A 14,596-nucleotide genomic window follows, 5' to 3' on the forward strand; every position below is an offset into this window, starting at 1 on the left:
ACATGTTTTCAAAAGACAATGCTCAGTGAGTGGGTCATTCCAGCTCCTGCAGGGTATACCACCGGCAGGCTGTCCTCCCTGAGGCCCTCATTGCTTGTCACTTCCCTCAAACTTGCCCTATCTCATTCATCAGCAGCCGTTCCTTCCTCTCTCCCGAGCACATTAAGTGTGTGCGTCTCAAAGGCCATCCATGCAGCAGACACTTGGATTGCTTATGTGTACCCATCATGCCCCACCTAGGTCTGCTGCTTCTTCACTTCCCTCCATGCCTTACCAACACCGGAGCCCCTCCAGGATCCCCCAATTCACTATTATTTGAATTGGTTTATTTGTAGTTAAAAGGAAACGAAGATACCAAAGCCTACAGGGTATCTGCTCGCAGAGAGCAGGTGTCAACCCTGAGCATGGCAGTGGGACACGGAGGGTTAAGACAGCCTCTGTCTTAGGCTGTGGAGCTGTGAGAAGCTCCATGGCTTTGCACATGGGAATGCCAGGCTTCATCCCTGGTCCCCCAAACACTGCCAGGTGTGGTCTCCTCCCACATACATGCTGCAAATACAAATCAGTGTGGGGCTGGCAGGCAGGAGGAAAGTCTACGGTGGAGTCCTACGCAGCTGGGCACAGGAACACGGGAATCTGAGTATGAATGTACCAAAAAGCTATGGGGTTTTTATTGACTCAAAAAAGCAAGTACAAGTCAGTGGAGAGTGGAAACAGCATGACTGCTGCGGGTGGGTTAGTGAGTCTGAAACAAAAGGATAGTGTCTGGCCAATAAAAAGGAGCCCTGCGCAGGAGAGCCCCTGGGCTGCAAGAAGAAAAGGAAATTCCAGGAGTCCCGTTTAGTTTTCAGCAGAAGCTGATCTGCTTTGTCTGGTGAGCAGAGCCTGCAAAGCAATGACCTCATTTATACATGCTTAATGTCTGTTGTCACAGTGCAAATTCTCCCCGTGTGCCAGCCCCCAGGAAGGATGCTCTATCACCTTCCTTCCCATTTTACACATATGGGATGGAACACAGAGAGGTTAAAGAAGCAGATCAAAGTCACACCGTGGGTCTTGATGAAGCCAAAGAAACCTGGCCAGCTTAACTCCTGAGTTCAGAGCTGAATTACGACCTCTCAGAATGGTGGTTAAAATGTGGCGAGGGGCAGGGGGAGGCTAGTGTCAAGAACCACCCCAACAAGAAGCAATGAAGTGGCTGAGAGATCACATGGGTGTTGTTAAAGTATTTATTTTCTTTGCATGTGGAGGACCCAGGTTTAATTCCCAGCATTACATATCCCTGAGTGACCCTGAGCAGAGCCAGGAGTAAACTCTGAGTGTTTCTGGATGTAGCTCCCCCAAAGCAAAACAAAACAGAAACGAGAGAGAGTCTGGGAGAAGGAAGTAGCTTTGGGATGGGAACAGAAGTACAGGTTTCTGTAGTATTTAGCTACTGTAGTATTCAGGGATCCATGCCAAGTTTCATGCATGGAGTCATGTGCTCCACCAAATCACATTTCTGTGCCTCTCTGGTGCAGTTTTTTTTTTTTTTGGGGGGGGGGGTCACACCCTGTGATGCTCAGGGATTACTCCTGGCTATGCACTCAGAAATCGCTCCTGGCTTGAGGGACCATATGGGACTCCAGGAGATTGAACAGTGGTCCATCCTAGGTCAGCCACGTGCAAGGCAGATAAACACCCTATCACTGCACCACCACTGGGCCCCAGTCTGGTGCAGTTTTATAGGCTCTTAAAACACAAGCATTGTTGAAGAAAGGCTGTGTCCAAGGGTGGCTTTGAAGCCTAAAAACAAAAGTTTCCCCCAACTTCCTTTTTCCTTAGCCTCTTCCTTTGAGATGTGAAAAGCCCACTGGATAATTGCTTTTGTGTTTGACTTGACCTTCCCCCAACTGAGATTGGGAGCTGGTTGAATAAAGGAGTGTGGCTTTGGGTTTTGGAGAGAGAGCAGAATGGCAGAATGAGCACATGGCAGAGTGAGAGCAAATGGCAGATAGGCAGTTCATGGCAGAGAGAGGCCGTGAAGTAAAAGCAGGCTAACGCCAATGAATCTTTTGACTGGCTTGGTATTATTTCTCCACCGCTAACCCTGCTTCATCAATTTCACTTTGACATTCAGAGCACTGGGCAGAAATCACATCATGTCAACAACCGCATTGGGCCTTTGTGATGCTTTAAGTCATAGTTACTCCTGCCATTTACCTGCGCTTCATTGAATTTCACTTTGACATTCATCCACTCGTAGATATTTTCTTTTTCATACTGTGTTTCACATTCTCCCAGACAGAAACAGGATCGGGACCCAGGTCTGGGTGCTCTATACTCACTTTAATCTCCCTAAGCATTGGACCTCTTTGGGGCCGGAGAGATAGCATAAAGGTAAGGCGTTTGCCTTGCATGCCACATGTCTGTGGTTCGAATCCCAGCATCCCATATGGTCCCCTAGCCTGCCAGGGTCTATTTTTGAGCCTAGAGCCAGGAGGAACCCCTGAGCGCTGCCAGGTGTGACCCAAAAACCAAAAAAAAAAAAAAAAAAGAATTGGGCCTCTTTGAGTCCAGACTCTGTGGTCAGTGGAGCTCCAGCTGGGCAGGGTCCTAGAGGCCAACCCCAGATTCCCTTGAAATCTTGGCTCTGTCACTGAGGTTGGGTGTAATGCCCTTCTCAGTTTCCCCCACATGGGTCTCCTCTCCTGTCACTGACCTCTCATCCTCAGTCACCAGCACCACACCCTGCTACCCTTGGTGATAAAGCTGGAGTGGGAACTGATGAGCAGATCCCAACCAGGTTCTGATGTTCAGAGTGCACGATAAGGGGTGGTGGGACCTTGAGACATCAGAGCAAGAGCAGCCCAAGAAGATAAGTTTAGACCATGAGGGAATCAGCCCCCCAACTCCCCTCACAGAGGCAGCTGAGCCAGACACCCTGAAGTGGGTGAGGGTCTTGCCAGCTTATCCAGGAGCCCCCCCCCCCCAGTATAGACATGGGTGATGTGGGTGATCCCCGCCTCTGCCCACTACTGTCTTCACAGATACTCTCCCTCCTCAGCTGAATCCTGGGGGTCCTTTCTGAAACTCCTTTCTGAAACTTCACATATCCATCCCACTGCAACCTATACCGCAAACGCTTGCAGTTTCTCTTCTAGATCATTCTTCTACCACCTGTGTCTGTCCATCTAAAATCTCCCTGGTTTCCCCCAGCATCATAGCGGGTCCAAGCAGCCCCTGAACAGCCCCAAGGAAAAGCCAGGCCCCCTCAGAACACCTGAGGCCCTCTGAGATCATTTGCTTAAGATCAAAAATTGCCCCAGATGGGGAAGTGAGGTTTTGCATTGCGTGTGTGTGTGTGTGTGTGTGTGTGTGTGTGTGTGTGTGTGTGTGTGTGTGTGTGTGTTGTGTGTACTTCCCCACTCAGGTTCTAGGAAAAGCCACTGTCTTACAGGCTAATGCCCAGAAGGAGGAAAAGAGGTTGTAGGAAGGGGCCCACCTGGGGAGACTTCCAACCTCCAATTTGGGATTTTGGATCAACGTTGGTTAACCCAACCTCAGTGATCACCACAGCCTCTGTCAGGACCCGGAGCAGGTTGACTGGTGGAAGGTTAGTAGAAGGTTAGGGAGTCTCCATCCTGACTGTGCCACAGCACCTGAATTTCCTGGGGAACCTCCAGGGCCTGTGAGTCACAGAGTGTGTGAGTGAGGGGGTGGGCCTCACTTCACCTCATTAAAAATTACTTCATTGAGCACACATTTCCCATCTGAGACAGGCTTTGGGTGTCTTGTACCTGCTACAAGCTGCAGAGGAAGACTCAAAGGGAGAAGGTTGAGGGGAGACTTCAGACCAGGGGGAGGAGGGATCTAGATGGGCTAGATCACCTCAACTCCTGAGTCTCAGGGGACAGCTAGGCAGAAGTGAAACTGCACAGAGGAGAAACCAGTCAGAGCAGGCCCCAGGGAGCTTGGCTGCTCACCTCTCACCCTACACACTGCCTGGGGGGAGCTCTCAACCTGGGAAACTCTGAAGCTTGGCCTGTTCAGACCTGGGTGTCTCTTTCACTGCCCCCTGTGGCTGCCTCCAGCCTTCTCGGTTCAGAGAGTTAATGACCCCCTCCTCCCAGTTAGGCTCTGAGAGGGAGATTCTAGTCTCACACCTACACCCTTAAAGTGTGCTCTTAGCAAGTCGCTCCAGTCAGGGGTGGGGGGGGGAGCAGTTTCCAGATGCAGGTAGGGCCCTCTGTGCTCTGGATCCCTCTTACTATCCCTCTCAGCTACCCCAACTCTCTTCCTTCACAGGTCCAGCTCTCAGTCCCATGGCTCTGTCCCCTAAATACTGTTCCTCAGCTTCTGGTCCAGATGCAGGCTTGGAAATCCCTAGATGCTAGTAGCTTCAGTGGGAGGAATGTGAGAGCAGGGGACTGGGCCTGATGTGGGCTGAGGATGTGGGGGGTGCGGAACTAGCCATGTGGTCAATTTGGGATGACACCACCTCTGTGGTGTAGCTAAACGGACTCATCACAGGCTTCTGCTCTTCTGCTCCCAGGTAGAACCAAAATCGTCTGTCCACTCTGACGTCTGCTAGCCATGTGGTAGATTTGGGATGACACCCCCCTCTGTGGGAAACCTCTGTGGGAAACAGAAGCCTGACCCTGTTTAGCTAAATAGACTCACCAGAACAAAAATCCAGAAGTCGTCTGTCCACTCTGACGTCTGCTCATGTCTGTGGCACTGCTCATGGTTGAAGGGAGAAGTGAGAGACAAGGCATGGAGTGAGAGAGGGTCAGAAACAGTGAAAGTCAAGAGTGCTAGTGATTCTCAGAGAAACACAGTGCAGATGCTGCAGACATCTTAGGAGAGAAAGCCAGTGCTAAGTGTGTTTAGGGGCCTGGAGAGATAGCACAGCGGCGTTTGCCTTGCAAGCAGTTGATCCAGGACCAAAGGTGGTTGGTTCGAATCCCGGTGTCCCATATGGTCCCCCATGCCTGCCAGGAGCTATTTTTGAGCAGACAGCCAGGATTAACCCCTGAGCAACGCCGGGTGTGGCCCAAAAACAAAAAACAAAAAACAAAAAAGAGTGTTTAGACGCCTTGGGGATGGCTGGAAGGCAGGCCAGTCTCCTGAGGAGAGTGCGGTTGTGGATAGAAACAGAGCCTACAATGCCCCCATGGATGCTCAAAGCAGACAGTGGTGCTCGTTATACTCGATTTCACACTATTTTTAGGGGCACTACCCAGCAGTGCTTAGGGGGTCAAGGGTCACTCCCAGCATTACTCAGCCAACCAGCCTACATGACTGAATATGAGGACACAAGGATAGATATTGGGGCCAAAGCGATAGTATATATATTGCACATAAGACACTTGCCTTGAACACAGCCAACCCGGGGTTCAATCCCTGGTACCCCACTTGGTCCCCTGAGTCCCACCAGAAGTGATCCCTGGATGCAGAAACAGGAATAAGCCCTAAGCATTGCTGGGTATGGCTCAAACAAAAGCAAGGATGGAATACTGCAGTGCTAACAGTCACCAGGATCACCCCAAGTGTCTGCGGGGACATCTGAGCCAAAGTTAGGGACCAAGGATGGAGCTGTGTCAGGTGTACTAACACCTGTGCTATATCTGTATTCCCCCCATACTCTCCAAACACACCCTGGATTTTTATCCTATTGAATGGCAATTTTACCCCAATAAAAAGGGGTAAATTTTACCCCAATAAAAAGGGGTAAATTTTACCCCAATAAAAAAGACAAATGGCCTCCCAGGAGCTGAGCTAGAAGGTGAAACCTGTTAGGCAAGATGGTCAGCTTGTGTGTTTGTGTCTAGGAAACAGCTCCAGTCTCAGCCCTGAGTAAGTTCCACCCCCAGGCAAGCAGCCCGGCAGGCTCACAGCTATGGCTGGAAGAAGCCTCTCCTGGACCCAACATCTGGACTCCCAATGATGAGGAGGCAGGCTTGGCCCTTACTCTTCTTGAAGTAGACTGGGAATGATGGGGAAGCTCCAGAGTTGAGTTGTCTGTGCCTTGGGAATCCAAGGCACATGGGATTCCATACTTGGTCCCATCTCACTGACTCAGGCCTCCATGATGTTCACAACTGAGTGCTTGCTCATGGTTATGGGGCAGGATGTGGGCTACCCCACCCCCACAACAGCTGCATCCTGACATGGTGCTGATGGGAACTGGCTCCCACACTTGCTGGTGGTCCACTTCCAGCCAGAACCCTTCCTCCTCCATATTATCCTGGCCGGCCGGCTTTAGTGTCTCAGGGAGGGATGGCAGGGCCCGCCCTGAGAAGAAGTCACCATCCTCCCCTAAAGTCTAAGTTTCAGGTCCTAGTTGAGGATATGAGAAGAGCTTTTCTCCCTTTGCTGGAGTAAACCCCCATCTGCCTGCTTGGCTCTGTTTCTCTAGTCCCTAAAGCCTGGTGAAGAGGTGGTAAATAAATAACTACAAGAGGAATGAACGAGAGAGCGCGGATGAGCCAGCCCCCAACATTCGTTTCCGTCCTTCCTTTCCCTCTGCTGCTATTGTTATTGCATTTGGGGCTCACACATCAGGCTGTGGAACTCACCAGAACTTGCACTCCATCAGCTATGATGCCTAAGAATATGTTCTGGGTGTGGGGGGTCACATTAGTGCTCACCCCCATGCTTGCTGGGACTGTGTTCCCGGCCACAGTGCTTCCACATCTATCGAGGTCCAGCACTTACTGGAGGCCACACACTTCAGAGGTGGCGCTCACACCGTCTGGCTTTGTGGCCAGAAAGCCCTGTTGTGCCATGGGGATCACAAACAACACACATGCCAGGAGTTACTTGGTGCATATGGGCGGCACTCAGGAATTAAACTTAAGGTCTTAGGGCCAGAGAGATATAGTACAGGGGTTAAAGTATAGTTCCCACTGCCAAACCCTACCAAGAATGAAACTTGTATACAGTCGGGATGGCCTAAAATGAAAAAAAAAAAAAATTCAAGACCAAGGCAAATGCCTTAACAACTGAACCAGGCCTCCCCAAAACCCTCCTTACTTTCAGGCATTGGGTCACACACGGCTACTCCCAGATCAGTCCTTAGGATGTTATGCAGTGCTAAGGGTCAGACTTGGGGGTCCCTCATGCAAAGCATGTGCTGTAACCCTCAGACTTATCCCTCCAACTCTTTCTCAGAGAATACAATGCTTTTTATATATATATATTTTTTTTTTTTTCTCTGAAATGTTGGACAATAGTTTCTCTTCTCAGAAACTCATTTCCTTAAACTGTAAAATGCAAATAATGACGAAGTCATCTTGATAGGGTTGGTAAAAAAAAAACATGATCTAGGAAAACTCATGTAAATCTTCTAGGTCAGTCCTGGGCTTGTGTTTCATTGTCATCATCTCTGATTCTAACATCACTATCACACACAGGCCCACTGCAGGCCAGCCAGGTGATGCCTGCCAGTGCCTCATCTCTGGCTTAGAGGGTGGCTTAGAGAGTGAAACCATGCAAAAAGAATTCCTCCAAACTCTAGCTGGGTTTGTCCCAGCCCTTGAGCCTGCATCTATTAGAGGTTTAGTGAATGAGTTTCTTTTTTTTTTTTTTTTTTTTGGTTTTTTTGGGGGGCCACACCCTGTGACGCTCAGGGGTTACTCCTGGCTATGCGCTCAGAAGTTGCTCCTGGCTTCTTGGGGGACCATATGGGACGCCGGGGGATCGAACCGCGGTCCATCCTAGGCTAGCGCAGGCAAGGCAGGCACCTTACCTCCAGCGCCACCACCCGGCCCCGTGAATGAGTTTCTAAGCAGACAGCAGACCTCACACTCCTGTGTGTGTGTGTGTGTGTGTGCGTGTGTGTGAGAGAGAGAGAGAGAGAGAGAGAGAGAGAGAGAGAGAGAGAGAGAAAGAGAGAGAGAGACAGAGAGACAGAGAGACAGAGAGAGACAGAGAGAGACAGAGAGACAGAGAGAGACAGAAAGAGAGACAGAGAGAGACAGAGAGAGAGACAGAGACAAAGGCAGGGGACAGCCTGAACCAGATGCCAGGGCAGGGCATGTCTCCAGAGACTTCCTGCCTGCGCACCCACTGCACATACACAAACACATACACACACACACACACACACACACACACACACACACACACACACAAACACATATTCTCTTCCCTCCACTTCCATTAACTCACCCTGAGCCTGGGAGACCAGGAAGATTGGACATTCCAGGAAAACCTTGGTCCGCCCAGGAAGCGCAAGTACCTGGCAGGCCCTGTAAAGCCTATTGTTCTGCAGGGACAGGAATAAAGACCTTCGTCACCAGGACCCTCAGTTCCACCCAGGGACATGCGGTCACCAACCCTCTCAGGGTTTCCTCCCACAGCCACCTCACCCTGTAGCTTCCTGTGGCTCAATTGTCCTCTGTTCCACTTCCCAGGTGGGTCATAGGGCCTCTCAGCAGAAATTCAGGGAGGGGACACAAGCAGGAATTGGGAGCTGGAGGGACCTGAGCAAGATCAGTGCCTCCTGACTGCTCCCTGGCTGCTTCTTTCTTCACCTTCCTCACTCACCTCCACACTCACCCCACTCTCTGCAGCTCCAGTTGGCCCAATAACCCCCAAAACATTTCCCAGATACCAGTGAGGACCCAGCCCAGATTTTCAGCCTCTCAGTTTTCAGTGTACATGTGCATTTGTCCTGAGCCTGTGACTTCACAAAACCACATTCTCTGAGGGCCAGGGAGGGGGACCCAGGGGTGGAGAACATGCCTGATGTGTGTCATGCCTTGAATTCAATCTTTAGCACCACATGGTGCCTGAACACTCTAGGAGTTGTTCTGTGCAGTCTCCATTGAGTACAACTTCCGTAATAAATAACAAAAGCTTTGGGGCCTGGGAGATGGCTTAAAGGCCCCCCACATGCTGTGCATGCTTCAGCACTGTATGGACCCTGAACACTGTGGAGATGGCCTTTCAGCACTGCAAGGTGTAGATTCCCACCCATAATAAAGAGTATCTCTAAGTATGAGATAAGACCTGAGGAGGGAGGGTCCTGCATGAGGCCATGTGCACAGACAACATGCCTGCCTGTGAGTTCTGTTAGAGGTAGTGGTGCCTATGGATCTGCCTCAGGCTTGCTCCTTGGAATTAAGCACTAGAGAACAGACAAGGAGAGAATCCAGAAGGAGGTGGAGAGGCAGAGGAGAACCAGGGAAAGGCTGAGACCAAACATCACAAGACTCAGAGCAAAGAACCCCACAATTCAACACAAACTACCCAGGCAAGGGCTGTGCCTTCATGATAATGTTGCTCTGCCTCTTCTGCCTGATGGGAGAGGGTTGCCAGAGGAGACATGGAGTTCAGAAAGGAATGTATCAGGGTGAGGACAGAAACAGTCCCTCTCATCCTCAACTACCGTGTGTGTAAATATAAGTACACACGTGTGTGCACGCACACACACACACACACACACACACACACAGAGAGCTGTCATTTCTCAAGCTGAGAAATCAATCCAATCTCCCTCAGTCTGCAGAAGTGATCCAGAGATTTGTGGGCTCTTGTGGCAAGAAAAGGAGAGTAAATGTTCCCAAACCATCTGACATTTCAGCACAAATCATGGACTCCTCGAGGAATGCTCCCATGTGCACTTTTAAAACTCTTCTCCCAACATCTTCACTTTGACCAAGAAGCATCTCATCATGCACATGTTTACTTTCTGGGGGAGGGATTATAACCATGAGTAGGGAGTGACAATGAGTCCTGGCTTCTATGCCAGACTCTGTGGGGCCAGGTGGTTATGGACAGGAAGTTTCTTCTCTTTATCCCTGACTCACCACCCTACTTTCCTTCTGGGGGACAATTATTCCCATATGGACACTGCATTCTGTCCCCCACCCCCACTCCCTACTGTGACCAGGCTCTGCCGGACATGACACATGGGACTTTGGTAATAATCTTTCTGACACTAGTGAGGGAAGAACACCCCATGAACTCAGCATTTCTTCAAACAAAAGCAAGAGACCATGACTTCCGTAGCAACCCTCTTTCTGCACAGCAACCTCACTCAGTTCAGAGCAATGCATACTCATTCTCACTGCCCAGAAAGACCCAAATGTTCACATAGACACAGGCAAGGAAGTACATCTTGTAGTGTTCCACCAACCTCAGGCCTAGGATTGTGCCTGCTGGGCAGTGAGGTCCAGAGGGTTCCAACCAGCTCTGCCAGGAGTGTCATAAATGAAGCTTGGAGGAGCCCCTCTCTCTGGGCTTCAGTGGGGAGTCCTGCCTGTCCCCCACAACCTTAAAGAACAGCAAGAAGCCTGGAAGCTCTGTCCTGGGGGGGTCACTAGGGCTTCCAGAGATCTGTCCCCCCCTACTGCCCAAGGCACTGAGAGCTCCCCCTGGGATCTTGAGCCTACATGGCAGAAGAGCACAGCCATTCACAGGAATGTGAATATATATATATATGCATGTGAAATGGGAGAGATGGAAACTTTGAAGACCCCAACCTGTGCTTGACCCCATCTCTTGAATCGCAACCCTCTCCCTTTCCTATCATCATGCTCATTCCATGTTCTGACCCCCCTCAGATTCTGCAGCATTCAGCTAAAGGCTCTGAGAGAATGGGCTCATGGGATTTGATCAGCCAGGAAGTCTGTCTGGGCCAGTTTTGTTGGAAGGACAGAGCAGTAGACTGACAACAAGAGCGCTGAGCGCAGGTCCCCCAGGGCCAACAAGATGGGGTCTGTGGCTGGGGTCGGTATCATCCAGACAGTCTAGTCTGTGGAGAAGCTGGCAGGCCTGGGCTGAGTGTGGTTGGCTCAGGCAGCTGTAGGGGAGATTGCAACTTCAGACTATTTTTAGTCTTCTGCTGGATGGAGAAGCAGGGATGCTCAGGGCATCAGCCCTGGATCCCTGGGGAAAGACCGGTGGCTCCAGTTAACCTGGAAGTCAAGGTCTCTCTAGAACTTCTTTGTTCCTTGGAGAGACAGGGTTGGGGCCAGGAAATGTTACGGGAAATAGGCCGGCTACCTATACAGGCAAATGACCTGCCAGGGAGGTGATTTCCATATCTTTTGCCCTGTTTCCTCAACACAAGGAACTCAAAATCTGCTTTTGAGGGACCTTTAGTGGAGTGGCACATCCCCCCTAGACCTCCCTCCCCTAGATCCCTTTCTAGTTCCTAGTATCTGCATGAGGGGTCAGGGCCACAAAGATCACTCCTAGCAGGGTTCAGGGCACTATTTAGGGTGCTGGAGAATGAACCTAGATCAGCAGCATGCAAGGCATGTGCCTTACTAGCCAGTATTCTTTTCAGCTGCCATGCCCCTGCCCACCATTCTTTTCTTTCATTTTTTTGTTTGTTTGTTATGTTTTGGAGTCACATGTGTTAATGTTCAGGGTTTACTCCTGACTTTGCACACAGAAATTACTCCTGGCAGTACTCAGGGGACCATATGTGATACTGGGGATCAGATTTAGAGTGGCTGTTTTCATAGCAAGTGCCATTCCTGCTGTACGATTGCTCTGGCCCTCAGGTACTGTTATCGACACTGGAGATTTAGCTGTGAACAGTACTGACTATTCCCTGCCCTCACTGAACAGAGCTGTCCAGCAGGAATATAATATAAGTCAAAGACCACTTTCAATTTCCTAGTAGCTGCATTCAAAATTAAAAGAACTAGGTGAGAATTGTTTCATAGCCCATTATCTCAGAAACATTTTCCTTCGCACACCATCAATAACAATTTAACAATTGTTAAGAAGATAAACGGTTGCTCCTTTATCTTTGAAATCTAAACGGTTATTGCTGAGAATTGACAAATTATCTCAGTTTTCACTAGCCACATTTCAAGGGTTGTGTGGTCCTAGGTGAGTGCAGTTCTTGAGGACAATTTTTTTTTTGGTTTTTGGGCCACACCCAGCGTTGCTCAGGGGTTACTCCTGGCTGTCTGCTCAGAAATAGCTCCTGGCAGGCACGGGGGACCATATGGGACACGGGGATTTGAACCAGCCACCTTTGGTCCTGGATCAGCTGCTTGCATTGCAAACCGCTGTGCTATCTCTCCGGGCCCTTGAGGACAATTCTTAAGTGATCTCCAGAGAATTGATCAGCTGCTGGGGGCAGAGCTAAGTCCCTGAGCTGGGTAAGTTGCAGGCCAGTGTGTCTGCTACATACTCAAGGTCCTACCCCCAAACACATACTTTATGGCTACCTACCTAAGGCTTTCCAGCATTCATTCAAGCATTTTACCCAACCTGAAAATATTGCTAGCTTGACTTCTGGGACTATATTCCAGGTGGATTCAGCAGTGCTGGCATAGCTCCAGTCTGCACACAGGCAGGCTAACAGGGCCTCCTGTGTATGGTCCTCTGGTGTTTTGTGACCTCTGATGAACCTGAGGATATGGTTTTTGTGGGGTTTGAATTGTGGGTATTTTTTTTAACCCTCTAGGCCTCTTCCTCTCAAAGCTAACTAATATTAACAGAAAGAAGTTTTTCTATGCCTGTTTAGTTCGTCAGATCTCTTGGTCAGCTCAGCTCACCACCAGCTCTTTCAGACAATGAGAAGTTAACATTGAACCATGGATGGATAAATAGGACAGTGGGAAAGGCACCTGACTTGCATGCAGCCTACTGGGATCTCTCCATGTGAGCCCTGACCAGAAGTAATCTCTGAGTATATAGGAAGGAGTAAGCCTTGAGCGTTGCCAGGTAAAGTCCAGAAACATACACACACAAACACACATATACAAGTAATTGTGCTATGAAGGCATCTATGGATGGGAGAAAAGTGAATTCAGAGAGGCAGGCAGGAATAGAGGAGGAAAACTGGATCTCAGTCTCCAAATGTCTTTATCATTATCTTCATCAACTCCCCATCCTGTTCAAGTCATCGGTAGCTCCCTAGAACTGCAGGATGAAGTCCTGGGCAAGGCATGGGGCCTTCAGAGCCAACACTGAAAAAGTGCTTCCTGTCTCACTTCAGGAGAGACCCCATCCACCTTCATTCATTCACCAAGATGAGAGGTGGTGAATGTGACTTCTCAGACCGTTTTCTCTGTGCTTCTGCTGTCCTCGGGTCTTCATCAGCACACACACTGTTCCTGCATGTATACTTGTGACTTCTCTGGTCTGCTGCTCAACCTCAAAGGCTCACTGGACCTTCATCATACAGAGTTATGATCCAATCCCATGCTCTCTCTCTCTCTCTCTCTCTCTCTCTCTCTCTCTCTCTCTCTCTCTCTCTCTCTCTCTCTCTCTCTCTCACACACACACACACACACACACACACACACACACACACACACACACACACACCCCTCAAAGCTTTACCTCTTCCATCCCTGCCTCTCCTGAGCTTTTAAAAACTTGGCTTTGGGCCCAAGAGACAGGACAGCAGATAAGGTGTTTGCCTTGTATGCAGCAAACCCAGATTCAATCTCCAAAGTCCTTATGTCCCCTGAAATCTTCAGGAGTGATCCCTGAGCACAGAACCATGAAGTAAGTCCTATGCATCACCGAGTGTGGCTAAAAAAAAAATAAAAACACAACTTTTTTATTTCAGATGATTCTGGGATGAGACCCAGAACCTCAGATTGGCAAAGCCAAGTGCCCTACTGCTGAGCCACACGTCTAGTCCTGCCCCACTTCCACAGCTCAGAGGCCTGGGGAGGAGGCCTATGAAGTCAGGGTCTCTCTGCAAGGTGAGTGGCCCACCTGCTGTATTAGCCATTGTTGTTCTCGCTGCCCTGCCCCCTGTACTGCATGCAGTATTCTCTCTTTCTGGCCCAAGTCAAAGTCATTCTGAAACCTTGTCTGGGACAACCCCACATCCTAGGGAAGACTCAGCATTTCTCTCAAAGGCAGTGAGTTCTGCATCAGTCTGGCCCTGGTGCAGGTGGAGGCGCTGTTTGAGATCACAAGGCAGCTGCCAGCCCCAGGAGCTGGGGGAAGGAGCACAGTTTGTGAACCCTCAGAGCTGACCCTACTTGCCCTTTAGACGTCTGAGCCTGAGCGCAGAGGGAGACAGAACAGTGTAAGGTTCCTGCCGGCCCACCTCAAGAGCCAGGCTTTAGTCTGTCAGTCTTGTCCCTCTTCTACTTCTCATCTCATGTTGTGGGGGTCTGCACAGGGCAGAGGCCAGAGTCCTCTGTGCAGTCTCTCCCCCAAGAAGCCCATATTGGCCCCTTAATATCAGGTAGACCCTCCCAAGTCTCATGTACCCAAAGCTGGGGGGACAAGAGAGCCTTGTGCCAGGAAGCACCCAGCCTTGCAGCTCATTTACATGGGATTTACATGGGCTCATTTCATGCTTCAATGCATACCAGTTCCCACTCTATGGCCTCCCCCAGGGGCCTTCACAGAGACAAAGGAGTGGGCTCTGTCCTTCAAACGCCCTCCAAAAGGCACCCCCCCCCACAGGAAATAGGAACTTGCTGAGGCCCAGAGAAGTGGCCTAACACCTCACTGACAGAGCTTCAGGGGGAAGCTCTGTGTCTGCCCTGCCCTGTTACAGGCAAAGTCAACCAAAACCTTCCTCTTAGCTGAGAGGACAAGAAAGCCGAGATCCGGAAGGTCAGTCTAGGGTTGCAATGGGTGATGGACGCCTAGGCTCTGAATCTCAGACAGC

Source organism: Suncus etruscus, chromosome 1, assembly GCF_024139225.1.
Source record: "Suncus etruscus isolate mSunEtr1 chromosome 1, mSunEtr1.pri.cur, whole genome shotgun sequence".
Lineage (NCBI taxonomy): Eukaryota > Metazoa > Chordata > Mammalia > Eulipotyphla > Soricidae > Suncus > Suncus etruscus.